This window comes from Rhamphochromis sp. 'chilingali', assembly GCF_963969265.1.
Source record: "Rhamphochromis sp. 'chilingali' genome assembly, chromosome: 10".
Lineage (NCBI taxonomy): Eukaryota > Metazoa > Chordata > Actinopteri > Cichliformes > Cichlidae > Rhamphochromis > Rhamphochromis sp. 'chilingali'.
In genome coordinates, this window is record NC_137937.1 from 32,665,845 (window position 1) to 32,679,587 (window position 13,743).

The following is a 13,743-nucleotide window of genomic DNA, read 5'->3' on the forward strand; positions in this document are numbered from 1 at the left end:
TGATCGAGGGCTGCGTTGGTGGTTCTACAGAAAAAAGAATAGCTTAGAGCAGCTCACTGAAAAAGTGTAAGAAATTAATATGAACTAGTTCATTTTGGGAACTGTGAACTCAGTTGGGAACTGTGAATGTGAACAAATTAATTTCCATCTAATTCTTTTGAACTGAACTTTGATCTGGCTCCCTCAAAGCGTGAACTTGTACAACACCGACAGCATTCACACAGTAAGTTTCCCCAAAATAAGTAGAAGCATTGATATTTTACTCAAATTTATATATATTTTGAGGCCAATTTTGTGTTCTGTGAGGGGCTAGAATAAAACACTCAGAGGTGGAGGAATAGAAATAATGAAAGTAAAACCAGTAATGATGGTATGAGTCAAAGTTTTGAAGCTTCCTGGTGAGAAATCCTGCTTGAAAGCTTTGCTGCTTTTAGATATGATGAAGTAAATTTCCTTATACAGATCAATTCTTCTTTCATATTTGTTTCTGGCATGAAAAACTACGAATCCCCTGAAAACTCAAGAAAAGAATTTATTTGTAAAAATGTTTATTTAAAAAAAGAAAAAACAAAACTGGCTGATGCATTGGAATGGAAACTGATCTGAGCAAATGAATCATTGCAAACATGAAACTGGTGGTTTAAAAGTCACTCATGCTTCCACTCCACTGAAGAGATAAAAATAAATCTGATCTCTGTGGGGAAATGACAGCATTGTAATTATACTTTGCATTTGATTGTTTTTGCATTGTTTCAGGTTTGACTGGTGTGCTTTTTAATCAGGTCATCTCATCACACCATGTTCCTCTACAATGGTTTTAATGGCACTTGACTGGTGAATTAGTCCCAGCAATGCCAGCTCGGGAGTAGATGTAAATGCAAATTATTTTTACTTATTTGTTTTTCTGGTTACAGTTTGTGTTGCATTTCTCAGATTTTAATGTAAGAAAAGACACATTTTAAACCTTTTTGAAGGCACATATTCCCGTTGAATAACAATATGAACAATATGAACATTACTCTGAGCACTTGGGCTGGAAGAGGAGGAAAGCGTCTCTCTCAGACGGAAGCTCTCAAAGTAATTGCAGCACCACGGACAGTGACAGGAGTCTTCTGTCTGACGCAGAAGACTCTGCTTTGTGTTTTCATCCTAAGTGCCTGGCTTCCATTTCTCCAACCCTTCTACAGAACAGTGGATCAACGACACATCACCAGATGTTGTGTCAAAGCCTTGAAAACGTGTTCGAGGTGCAGTCCTCATCAGTAGCTACAATGCCTTATTTCCCCACAAAAAAGCGCAGAAAAAATGCCTTTCCTGATTACCATCTACCATAGTCATTTCTTTTTTACATCTTCATAAATTTGTAGCAGTGATGTTTTGTCTCCTTCCAACATGATGTAAAGGTTTTAATTTTTTTTTCAATTTTATTGCCTAACAGTTGATTAACTGATATGACTTTTATACATAAATGCAACAGCTGGCTTATGAATAAACATGAGTAAACAGTGGCTCACCCACTATCTTTCCACACACACAGACACAATGCAGATGAACCCCCGTGTTATACAGTTATGTTGAACTTACTGCAACAATGACGACACAGTGCTCTGCTGTAAACAGATTGGCCCTCCGTAACAGTTTCATCATCAACTATTGCTCTGGGCTAATTCCTCTGCCCAAACCAATAATCATCATTTTCCCAGGGTTATTCATTGGATAATTTGCATTCATAAGAAGTTGGGGTAACATAAGATTGGACTTATTACTGCATATTGACTTAATGAGCATAGAGGCAATCATACAATGCAAATAACTATTGTCCTTTTTACCTGGATAAAGTATACCATAGTAATAAAAAAGATGAATATATTACCAAAGGACCACTGTTGCCTTCACCCTCCTCATCTTCTTTAGCTCCTCGGTTAGCCTGTGGTATTTCACAAGCTTCTTCCTGATGTTGTTATCACTTGGTATAGCTACATCTATCACTATAGCCTTCTTCCTTTACTCGACTACCAAGGTTGTTTAACCAGTTTGTCCTTCTGTATCTGGAAGACCAATGCGATCTTAGGTTGGTCATTCTCCACCACAAAATAGGCATATCCTATTTTGACCTTGGGACTTTCAGTCGATACTTGCCACAGATGCTCCCGTGTACTATGCCAGCCATTTTGCCCTACCTGTTAGCATCTGCTGTTATGCACTGGACCATCTCAGGGGCATTCTCAATATCAATTTCTTTTGTCTGCCAGCAGTAAATACTGTGCAGGGGCCTATTCTTCCATGATGGTTCATCTTCTGGCTACTCTTCTTTCTCAGGTTTCTTCTGCCTGAGGTATTCACTATATTCACTATATTCACAGGACATTTCATCCCTGATAGTGGTTCTCATTCTCACTCACTACCGAGGTAATCACCTCACTCCTCTCACTTCCTTTTTCCCCTGTCCTTTCAGATAACAATTAAGTCTGAGCAGGAAATAAAACCAATAATATAAAGACTAAAATTCATCACTTAAATAACAAAGAGTTCCACATGGGAACCATAACTCAATAATATCACAACAACCAAAATGTACAATGTACAGGAATGATAAAATCAAAACAGGGATCAGAAAATTTCCATAAAGAAACACAAGGATCTCCCAGGAACATGAGAAAAAGAGTAATGTCACACTGTGTGACAGGTTGGAAGCACAATACTTTATTTTTAGTTAATGTAATTTTATGTTAGTTACAGTATGACATTTAAACCCATAAAAAGTTATTATATTACGTGGATTTTATGACTGCGAGTGAGACCCCAGAGATATGCAAAAATTTGGTCCTGTGTTATTCTTGTAAGATGACAGCATTTCTGCTGACTCCAAAGGCTACCAATGCAAATGCGTCATGGTTGCAGGCTAATGCAAAGAAGAAAGGGAAAAACTGCATAAAGTCTTAGATGAACTAGGAAAACATATTGAATGGATAAAGCAAAGAAGCTTATGTTTGCTAAAGAAAGAGGAGAAAAAAGCATAAAACCTCCCTGGTACACTGAATAAAGAAAAACACGTCATAACAAAAATAAATAAAAAATCAAAATAAACCTTAAAAGTTGACTTTTTGCATATTGAATGCCAGATGAGGTAAAGTCTACCACCTGAAGCGGGTGAGAGCAACTGTGCGACCTCACTTTGTTTTACACAATTTCAGATATCAGCTTTTAGGAGCAGTTTTAATATTAGTGAAAGAGGAGGGGGAGAAGAAGACAACATTGCAAACTTTGCACAATGCAAAATATTCAAAAGAGGCTTTGCAAATGTTTTGAGGTTGGAAATGTGTTTGTTAGATCACAAAATGTGTTTTTCTTGCACATTACAATTCACAGGTAATTCACAGCCAAGTGTTGGCTGGCCTAACGCTTTCTTTCATCACCCAACAATACATAAACTCAAAAACTAATCTTCCAAAAACTGTATTAAGTTAAAGAGGAAACTGTTGCATAGTCATTACACGTGTTTTGGTGATTTGGGGGTTATGTTACTGAGTTTGAGCTGAGGTGCTAGGAAAGCCACGTTGGATGATTCCCAGTTAATACAGACTTACAGGTTTTTTTTAAACTCAGGAACTTGGACACAGTTTATTCAGTGAAGACTGAATCTTAAAGAATCATTGATTTGTTCATGAGGCAGGCTGACACTGACCTTAAACCTCTGATCACTGACTGGGATCAACAGTGCTCATCATTTATGCCATGGCATACTGCTTGTGCTGCACTGTGCTGCATTTTCCCCCCTGCCATTTTACTCTGGGCAGATTATTGCTTCTTCTCGGCTGTTCAACAATATAGAATCAAAAATATGTTGCTCAAAAATTGGAGCCTCTTTTTCATGAGATAAAGTAAGTGCTAAAAGATAAAACTGGTCGTCCTCGTACTCTGTACAGTCATTAACACCCATGAAAACCACCAACAGAATGATGTTAAACTTCCAATGATTGCTATACTACATCAAAGACCTCTGTGTCATGGAGCTTCATTTGCAATAATGTGTAGTTACTTTCCTCATGCTTCTATCATCCTAAGCAGCTCTCACCAGGCTCTTATACCAAGGCTGCTGGCCTTCCAGGAACCTGAAACTGTCAACTGATAAAGTCTTAAAAACTGACATCATGAAACCACAAAACCTAAATCCTGTTACAGAGGCTGAGTGGTCTGGTTTTAAGTTCCTTTTGGAGCTTGTTGCTTCCAGACAGGTAAAAAGATTTAGATTGGGATAAGCCTCTTTAAAAAAAAAATCGTTTCTTTTATCTCTTGATTCTTGGTCATTTGGAAGGCACCTTCCAAGCAGTCACACTTTCTTTCGCTTTCATGGGAAAACACATCATTCTAAAGATTGTGACTGCCAGTTCTCCAAATCTGATCAGCAGCTGTAGTATGCATTTGCACACTGGCACATTTCCTGACAGGACTTTAATCAGGCAGTGATGAAGGAAACGCTTGATGAAGTGTCACTTGGCTGTGATTTGATTTGTTTTCTCTTGAAACATAAGGGAGGGGGAAGCCTCTTACTGCATTTAATTTGTTTTTCCAGCACGTCTATGGCAGCCATGACAAGAGGCATTGTTATTTCACTTTTTATGTCTTTCTTTATGGAAGCTAAACATACCTGTCTCGTTGTCTATGAACTTGAGATGTCTTGAACTGCTTAAGAAATATTCACCAGCACTTTTGATAAAAACTCAAGAATTCATGCAGCTGACATTTTGTGCAAACATGAAATAGAGAAATAGAGAACAAGAAAAATTTTACTCTTTTTTTTTTACCTGGAATTGCCCTGATTATTTTAGGTTTTACACTGTACCACACCTTCCACTTAAGATTCAAACATCATCCTGTTGCTGACATAAATAAATTGGTATATACCATTAATGGTTCACAAAGAGAGACACCTGCAAGATTGAAATTACATTTTTTTTTTAGATTTAAAGAGGTTCATAATCTTACTGACTCACTTTTATACCACCCCCAAAACAAACAAACAAACAAACAAACAAACAAACAAACAAACAAACAAACAAACAAACAAACAAACAAACAAACAAACAAACAAACAAACAAACAAACAAACAAACAAACAAACAAACAAACAAATCAATAAAAAACAAAAAACCAACATGCTTTAAAATAATAGTGAGAAATAACCCTGTTTTAAAACACTGGTGATATGTTCTAACAATCTAATGCATTAACATGATGTGGCATGTGCCTAAAGCAGTTTTTTATTTATATAGAAATCAGCAATATTACCTATGATTTTATCTGGCTTGTAACATTTTTTGTCTCTGTTTTTGGCTGTTAAAAGCCCTTTGTCTTATTTACATGACCAGACAACAACACATAATCAAGTGCCCCTGCTGGGCAGCAGGGGACTCCATTGTACTCCAGGGGGACTTCAGTACACATGTGGGTAATGACAGTGTGGCCTGGAGGTGTGTGATTAGGAGGAATGGCCTGCCAGATCTCAACTAGAGTGGTGTTTAGTTATTGCCTAACAATGATTTGTCCATAAAAAACACTATATTCAAACATAAGAATATCCACAAGTGCGCGTGGCTGATCGGTTTTGTAATCATTTCAGACTTGTGGCCATATGTCTTTGGTGAAGAGAGGAGGAGAACTTTTCAAATGACCACCACCTGGTGGTGAATTGAATCAGCTGACAAGGGAGGATGCTAGGCAGACCTGGCACACCCAGCTGTACATTGAGGGTGTGTTGGGAGGGTCTAGCAGAGGCCCTGTGTAACACAAGCGAGTTAGTGGACCCTGGCACAGCACACACACTGCTTGTGTTATAGGGTAGTGATGTTTATTTACAGTGAAAAACAGTACCATTCTCATGCTCTACGCTCTTGACAGTTTTCCAGTTGACGAGTCTCCAGCTCAGCTCTCCAGGTCCGGAGATGACTGTATGGGAAAGAGTTGTTGATTAAAGGTTAAGAAGCGAGATAATGACGAGTGAGCAACATTATGGCTTCATGCTGAAAATTAAATTACTCCAGTGTTGTTGGAGAAATATAGAGAAGGTCAGAAGGAATTTCACTGAGTCTTAGAGGCTCTAGAGAAAACATATGACTGGGTGCCAAGACAGGAGCTGTGGGACTGTAGGATGAAGTCATGAGTGACAGAGAAGTATGTGTGGGTGGTAAAGACATGTATGAGGACAGTGAGACAATAGTGAGGTATATAGTTGGAGTGACAGGTGGGTTCAAGGTAGGAGTGAGGTTAAATCAAGGTTCTGCCATGAGCCCCTTCTTGTTTGCAGTGGTGATGGACAGGTTGACAGATGAGGTGAGGCAGGAGTCTCTGTGGACTATCATCTTTGCAGACTGCTTTGTGATTGCTAGTGAGAACAGGGATGTAGGAGTATGCTATGGAGGAAATCAGAAGCAAGACAGAACACATGTGTGACTGAAAAGGAGGTGGGCATGGAGATGCAAGGAGTAAAGGGAATGAAGGTGGATGGATTTAAATACCTGTGGTCAACCATCCAAACAAACAGAGTGTATAACGAAGTGCAGGCAGAGTGGAAATAAATTCCAGAAGTGCTTTATAATAGAAAGGTAGCAGCAAGTGTTAGAAGGGAAGATTTTTAAAATGGCCTGCTATGAGACCTGCTCTGATGTATGGTTTGGAGATGGTGGCACTGACACCAAAAGACAGGAGACAGAGCCGGAGGTAGTAGAGCTGAAAACGCTAAGATCTTTAGTGCGACTGACCAGAATGGGGTCAGGATTAGAAATGAGGAGGGATAGCTCAGGTTGAGCAGTTTGGAGACAAAGTTAGAGAGGCAAGCCTGTGATGGTTTGGACACATGCAGAGGAGGGATAATGGCTGTATTGGACAAAGGATGTTAAAGGTGGAGCTCCCAGGCAGGAGTAAAGGAGGAAGACGACAGAGGAGATTAGTGAATTTAGTGAAGGAGGACATGCCTCTGCACTGTTGGTGTGTGGTTTGTATTAAGCTGAATGAACACATCTGTATGGTACCTGGATATAATATTATTCTTGCCATGTATGTAATGTAGACCATCAGTATTGTCTTTGTCATTATCTGTACTTTTCTGTTTATAAATTGTACCACAGCTGTATGTTTAGCATATTTAAAACAACACAATATCTAAAGTAATGGGAGTGAGGTCACTTATACAATTGTCATTCATTGGCTCTGCCTTGGCTTTACTATTTGATGTAGTCTCACTAGTCTCATCAGCCTTTCAGCAAATAGCTCTGTTAACTTGGTTTCACACTACCAGTGTGGCACTAAACTCCAGAACGACAAGGTTAACGTTTTGCTGATGACCATAATGGAGCATTAAGCACCAGAAGAACCAGAGGAGCTTTAAGAGTTGATGAAGACTGAAACAGACCTAAAGACTGTGTTTGTTCTACGTTATTATGAAGAAAAACAAGACAAAACTGATAATAATCCCCAGAGATATTTCCATTTGTCCACATGGTGGGAATTTGTGTATCATGCAACTTACTGAACCGATGTGAGGGACAGTAAATTCAATTAAAAATGTAAAAATCTTAAATTAAAAAAATTCAAATATATCTCTATAATGTATCTCCATACAGGACAATTGTCTCTGCCGCAACCTATGAGATGGGTGTACTTTGCATTCAAATCTGCCTACAGTGCAGCCTTTCGTCAAACCACACCACAAGCAGTTGTGACAGGTGATAAGTGTATCAGCTCTCCCCTTCTCTCTCTTAGCATTTGATGGAGTGAAGTTCAGCGCACTAGCGGGTAATATACAACACAATGACCATGTTTCTGAAATGTTTGTGTCAGACACTTTCCTCACCTAGCACCACATCAGTAATGGCCACGTCATGTCACAGAGTGGTTTGGGGAGGCTGGGAGCAGGTGAGGAGCAGCAGAGGGTGTAAATGGAGCTCTAATGTGGTAAAGTGAGTGAGTTGCTGTGTTAGAGTCAAACAGACCACTTGCCTTGTGTGAAAAGGTATTGCCGACTATAAGGAACAGGAGAGGTGTTTCTCTTCTGAATCATTGCACAGCTTTTTTTTTTCCATTTTGTTACTTTGCTGTTATTATTTTAAAGTTTGTGGCTCATGCGAGACTGTCTGCACTGCTGGTGTCAGCAAGCTATGGAGCAGAATGGAAATGTCCTACTTAATCCATTATGTGCAGTGGCCTTGTTATTTTTCTTTTCTCTTTTCTGTTGCTGTGACTGCTTTGTTTGCGTGAGATATGTTGTTTATTTCTTTAGGAATAAAAGAAAGAAAAAAAACATGTCGATACCAACTAAAACCCATAACCTGTATATAAAAGATGGTAAAATTTGGTCAAGGTATTTTTGGTCAATTATAGATCTTTTGTACAGGGCTGTAAATATGCGTGTCCTCCTTATTTCTGCTGTAAATTTGGGCATTTTATGCAAAGACTGTGTAAAAGATGCATCTGCTCTGAGAAGTAAAGATGACATTCAGTTTCACCAACATTGTAATGGCAAAAACTCTCGGCTCGAGTCTTCAAGATGGGTCATCACAGAGTCTACATCAAATTTTATAACCATGACATTAAACTACAAAAAATGCGATTAAATTAGCTATGATTACTTACATCATTTGGAACAGTCACTCAAAGCTAGACTGAGCACACAGTGTTTTTCATATGCTTTTAATGGCAGAGTTGGGTGTCACAGCAATGCCATATGTGACACAGATAATAAGCAGAGGCAGAAGATGACCCAAAATGACTGACAGCATATAAAATGATTACCCTCAGAAGTTGTTTTTGTGTCAAAATTGCAAGAATTGGAAAAGCAATGAGTGGAAAATATTAGCTGCATATTAGTGTGTAACTGGCTATTAGTGCCATCATGCTGGTCAGTGCCATGGCCTTTATGAAGGTGTTGGATGCTTTTGCACTGAACTTGCAGTAATAAATGTTTGTGGTAAGGTGACACCCCTCCGAGTCACAGTGTGTTCACAACTTTTTAATGAATATTCCAAATGTTTGTCAGGCACTGCAGTTGGCATGCGTTCAGAGTTTTAGTTTGGGAAGCAGTGACAGCTGATAGCAGAGGAGACAGATGACCTGCATCACATTATATCTCTTGTGATCCTTTATGGCCAATCAATAATACTGATTAAATTCTGTATTGTATAACCATTTTTTTAAAAGCAAGTCTCTGGCTGATGAAATGGCAGGTCACTGCTCATATGAATTCTTGCATTATTGCAGCATCTGGCTTATTTTCTACTATATCCTCAGAATAACAGTGCTCTTAACTTGCTACTGTAATTCTTTTTACGCTAATGTAAAATGTGTCAATGTGTGTACCTTAAGATCAAATTTTATGTTGTTTGTGTTTAAACTGTCATTGTATGAAGTATGCTTCGTGTTCCCAAAGACATCCATCAATGATAATGTGTGTTCTTTTTTTCAGAGTAGATCTCTTAGAGAAAAGATAAACAATAACAATGAAAGTTACAATGCTACTATGGAGGAGAGGACCTGCATACATGAAACTCAAGAGGAACTTAAACAAAAAACCCTTTAACCTTCTAGGACCTGGCGTCCACATATGTGGACATCGCATTTTGGGTTATTTAGACCAAAATTGTCACGGGTTGCTTAGAGGATCCACTCGCAGGACTCCTGGGTAGCGTTCAAACAGAGATTGTTTATTACAGATCTTCCCCAAGTGTATGTACAGACAGTGCGAGATTAGTGCTATATACAAGGCGTGAGGGGCAGGGGTCCAGGGCTCCAGGGAAAACGGGGAAGTCACACACGCGCTCAGAACAGCCTCTCTCCACTCCGCTAGCAACCTGTCACTCCTTCCACACTCCACACGGGGAAACAGGGAATCTAGGAACAAAGGAACACGTTAAGTCTCTGAGACAGAGGCACGGGAAACTTGAGCTAGGTGTGTACTGACAAGAGCCTTCACAACAATCCAGCGTTGAACAGCTGATCTCCTCCTTCTAATATATCAGCTGGCCTGATGAGGCCCAGGTGTGCACGATCCGGGAAGGCGTGGACCGAGGGCGTGAACCCGCCATGAGTTCCGTCCCGGCAAAACAGGGGAGAGGGAGAGAGAGAGGAAAAAGAGAAGAGAAGGGGGGCTAGGAGTGAAGAGATGCTGATCAGCGCCTTGCCGATCCCGCAGGTCGTGACAAAAATACTCCATTTTGCTCTACAAGGGCCTGATATCCACTTACGAGTACATTATACTGCTACTGGTCTACTGAAATTTTAAACGAATATCCTCATATGTGGCTCTCATTTTTCTTAGAAACAAAAAATCAGGTAAAAAAAATCTGGTAATTCTTTGTTTTTACATTCATCGGGCCCCAATATGCCCAAATATCAAAGAAAAATTAAAAATGCATGCCGTGGAAGAGTTCGGGTCTTAGGAAGTTAATGTTTGCTTTTGAAAACCAGAAATACACAAATTCCAAGCCTGAAACAAAAATGTGGTCACTTGATGAGAAACAGGTGAGGAAGAAGGCACAATCAGGAGGTAAAACAAGACACAAGAGAAAAGCAAAGTAAGCTAGACAAAAAAAAAGATGCAGAGACAAGCACATAGATGAGACAAAGGGGTCACAGACAAGAAAACAGTGGGGAGGCAGGATATCAAAATATCACCAGAAGTCAGAAACATTACCAACCTTTGGACTATTACACATACGTGTATATCTCTACAGCTATAGTGCAGGTTACAGTACTAGCAAACAAAGATGTCGTTCTAATCCAAAACCTTTTTTTCCAGTTAGACACCAATGAGAAACATTTTAGGTTGTTAATCTTTTATCCTACTTTTCCAGAGTGTCAGAACAGCGATCAGGGGCTGATTGCTTGTTGAGAAGATAGATCATTGGATTAAATCACCCATCCTTTTTTTTATCTGTTATCCATCTTTGGGTAACGGCTGGTCATACTTTATATGGTGGCCCTATATGGAGCGGAATGCTGGTCAGCCACCAAGAAACACGAGCAGATCCTCAGTGCTATGGAGATGAAGATGCTCAGGTGGATGGTGGGCTTAACCTGTATGGATCGCGTGACGAGTGAAGGTGTTCGAAAATGACTCCAAGTTGCCCCAGTCGAAACGAAGATGAGGGAAGCGTGTCTACGGTGGTATGGACACATCATGCGCAGTGAGAAGAAATCGGTGTCAAGAACACCCCTCCAACTCGACCCTGCAGGCTGCCGACCATGAGGAAGGCCGAAGAAGCAGTGGATGGATGCAATCACTGGAGAAATGAATGCAGTGGATCTAGCCCCAGAGGACTCCCAAGACCTATCCAAATGGAGAACACAGTGCCATGCAGCGGACCTCGTGCTGGGAGGATGCTAGGAAAGAGAGAGATCCCTCTTTGGGTAACAGGGGCCAGTTACATCCAATAAGAATCATTATATAAACTTTCATGCATGTCTGGACTGTGGGAGTAAATTCGAGTAATGCAGAACAGAACGTCCAGACCACCACATCAAAACCAGGAAATTCAAACAGACCTTTTTTATAGGCAACTTGACAGTATTTTCCACATACCAGGCTGGACAGGAGAATTTATGTTAAAATTTAAATTGTGGTGGGAAAATGGAAAGCAGCAAAAATTTTGAATTAATGACAAGAAACTGTGAGATTTCATTGAAATGAAGTTGGAAATATCAAAAATCCTCATTGCACTGAAAAAAAGACTCATTGAATCATGGATAGGAAATATATCCTGTGAATCCAGTGCCTGGGTGTCTATAAACTACAAAAACACACCATGATTCGTGAGTTGAGAAGAAAAAAAAGAATGCCAAGCTCTTTTATCGTTAAGAGGAATACGCAATCACATAGTATTATCGCATTAAAAAGCAATCACAACAGAAGAAAACAGGAAGATGAAAAGTGCTTAATTACTTGGGATAATCCACTGATGAAGACAAGCAATCAGACTTCAATGGGAATATTGAAAAGTAAATGAAACAAGAAGAAGAAAGGAAATAAAAAGAAATTTAAAATATCCAAAAAGAGCTGCTAATAACACTGGAACTGTCATGGCCCCTATGCTCCCAGTGCTGCTAGATTATATTTTACCTGCTCCTTTTCTCCTTCTCTCTGTATGTGTGGATGCTTTTCATGATGCTACGTCCTCTCTTCTCCAGTGATCTGAACTTGTTCCCTCTCCACCAGCATGAAGTAACCTCTAATGCTTCAGTTACACCTTGAGGAGTAGTGAGGAGAACGAAACAAATGCATCTACAAGGAAATGTATTTTCACAGCACATAATTTGTAGTGTTGTGCCTAGGGATCAACAGATTTATAGCATGTCAAAGTTACATCTGGAGATGCAACATCACATACTCTCACCCTTTAGCCCATGAATCAAATTATAATATGTAGGGTAATTTTATTGCAATGTGTTGTAGAATTATGTAAAGCTCCATTAAAAAAAATATAAGCATGAAACATGCATACTGCGTTGTGTTGTGTAATACTGTACAGGTAATACTATAGTGTAATTCATTTTGAATCAATTTAGAATCTTAAATGAATAAATACCTCTTGTATTTCATAGATCTATAAGATAAAACTGTAGATATTTGTGTCATACCAGCTGAGGTAACTGACTTCCTTTAAAACTGATACTGTGAAACCAAGGATATTTCATCTGGAAGCTTTGGTTCCTATTTCTTCCATCTACAGATGCGAGGAAAAGATGCAAGTAAAGGAAGCGAGGAAACATACTAGCTTTCTTTGTGAAGATCCCTGGAGGCACAGACACTCTGGTTCCCTCCGGATACTTTGCTGGCACACACCTTCAGCTCTCTGCAGCTCCAACACAGCTTGTTGTGTCAGATGTTGAGTTAGATAAATGTGTTCAGACTCCCCTCTTGTGTTTTTTGCACTTGTTTTGATCCTCAGTGTGCCAGCTAGCTTTCTCTGTGCTTTAGACTCCTTTGTGTGTGCTGGCCAGCTCCCCGTTACCGCTACTCACCTGCAGACCGAACTCCTAGCTTTCTAGCTAATCCCTTCCTGCCATTCTCCGCTGTCATTTCAACCATCAGTCACCTCTCACATCTCTGCTTGTCAAAGATACTCCGGTGCACATTCAATCCTTGTGTAATAATAAATCCTTTAAACTTAGTCTCTGTGTTTGTTATATTGCGTTTAAGTCCGCAAGTTCTTGATCAAACATTAACAAAGTTGAGTTTGAAAAAAAAGAAAAAGAGGGATCACTGCTAATATGTTCAAAAACTCAATGACAAATACCAGGCTAACAGACGATATGACCTTCCTTTGCTCTGACACCAGCCCCATTTACACGTGACTACACGTGTGACAGCTACAGGTATTACTATATTACAGGGCTCATTCAATGCGAGGTATAATATGAAAATAATTTCTGATTAAATAAAAGAAAGTTTAAAAAAAAAAAAACTTAACCTACAAACTTGATCCTGATACTAAAAAAATATTAAAAACCTGTGAAAAAAAAAAAGACATGAAAGTCTTCACTTTAAAGATCGAACTGGATTTCTTTTTCAACACACACGCACCAACATACTCACGAGCCAGTGACACGGTTTAATAAACCAGCCTGTCACCTGCAAAATTGATCACTGAGACCTCCTTCCTTTGTTTTGTTTGGTATTAAAGAGTATGACAGCTGTCCCATGGGTACTTGGTATTCAGTCAAGCTGTGGGAATTGAAATGGCAATTTCACCT

The 13,743-nt window shown here is 39.5% G+C and overlaps 1 long non-coding RNA gene across 1 annotated transcript; it reads right to left on the bottom strand.

Moving 5' to 3' along the window:
* Positions 1-9,738: 9,738 nt before the first annotated feature.
* On the bottom strand, positions 9,739-13,054 carry LOC308404787. The gene is made up of 3 exons (XR_013973196.1): positions 12,762-13,054; positions 12,110-12,236; positions 9,739-9,882 (listed from the first exon to the last, which is right to left on the bottom strand). It is a non-coding gene; the product is annotated as an uncharacterized lncRNA (long non-coding RNA).
* Positions 13,055-13,743: the final 689 nt, after the last annotated feature.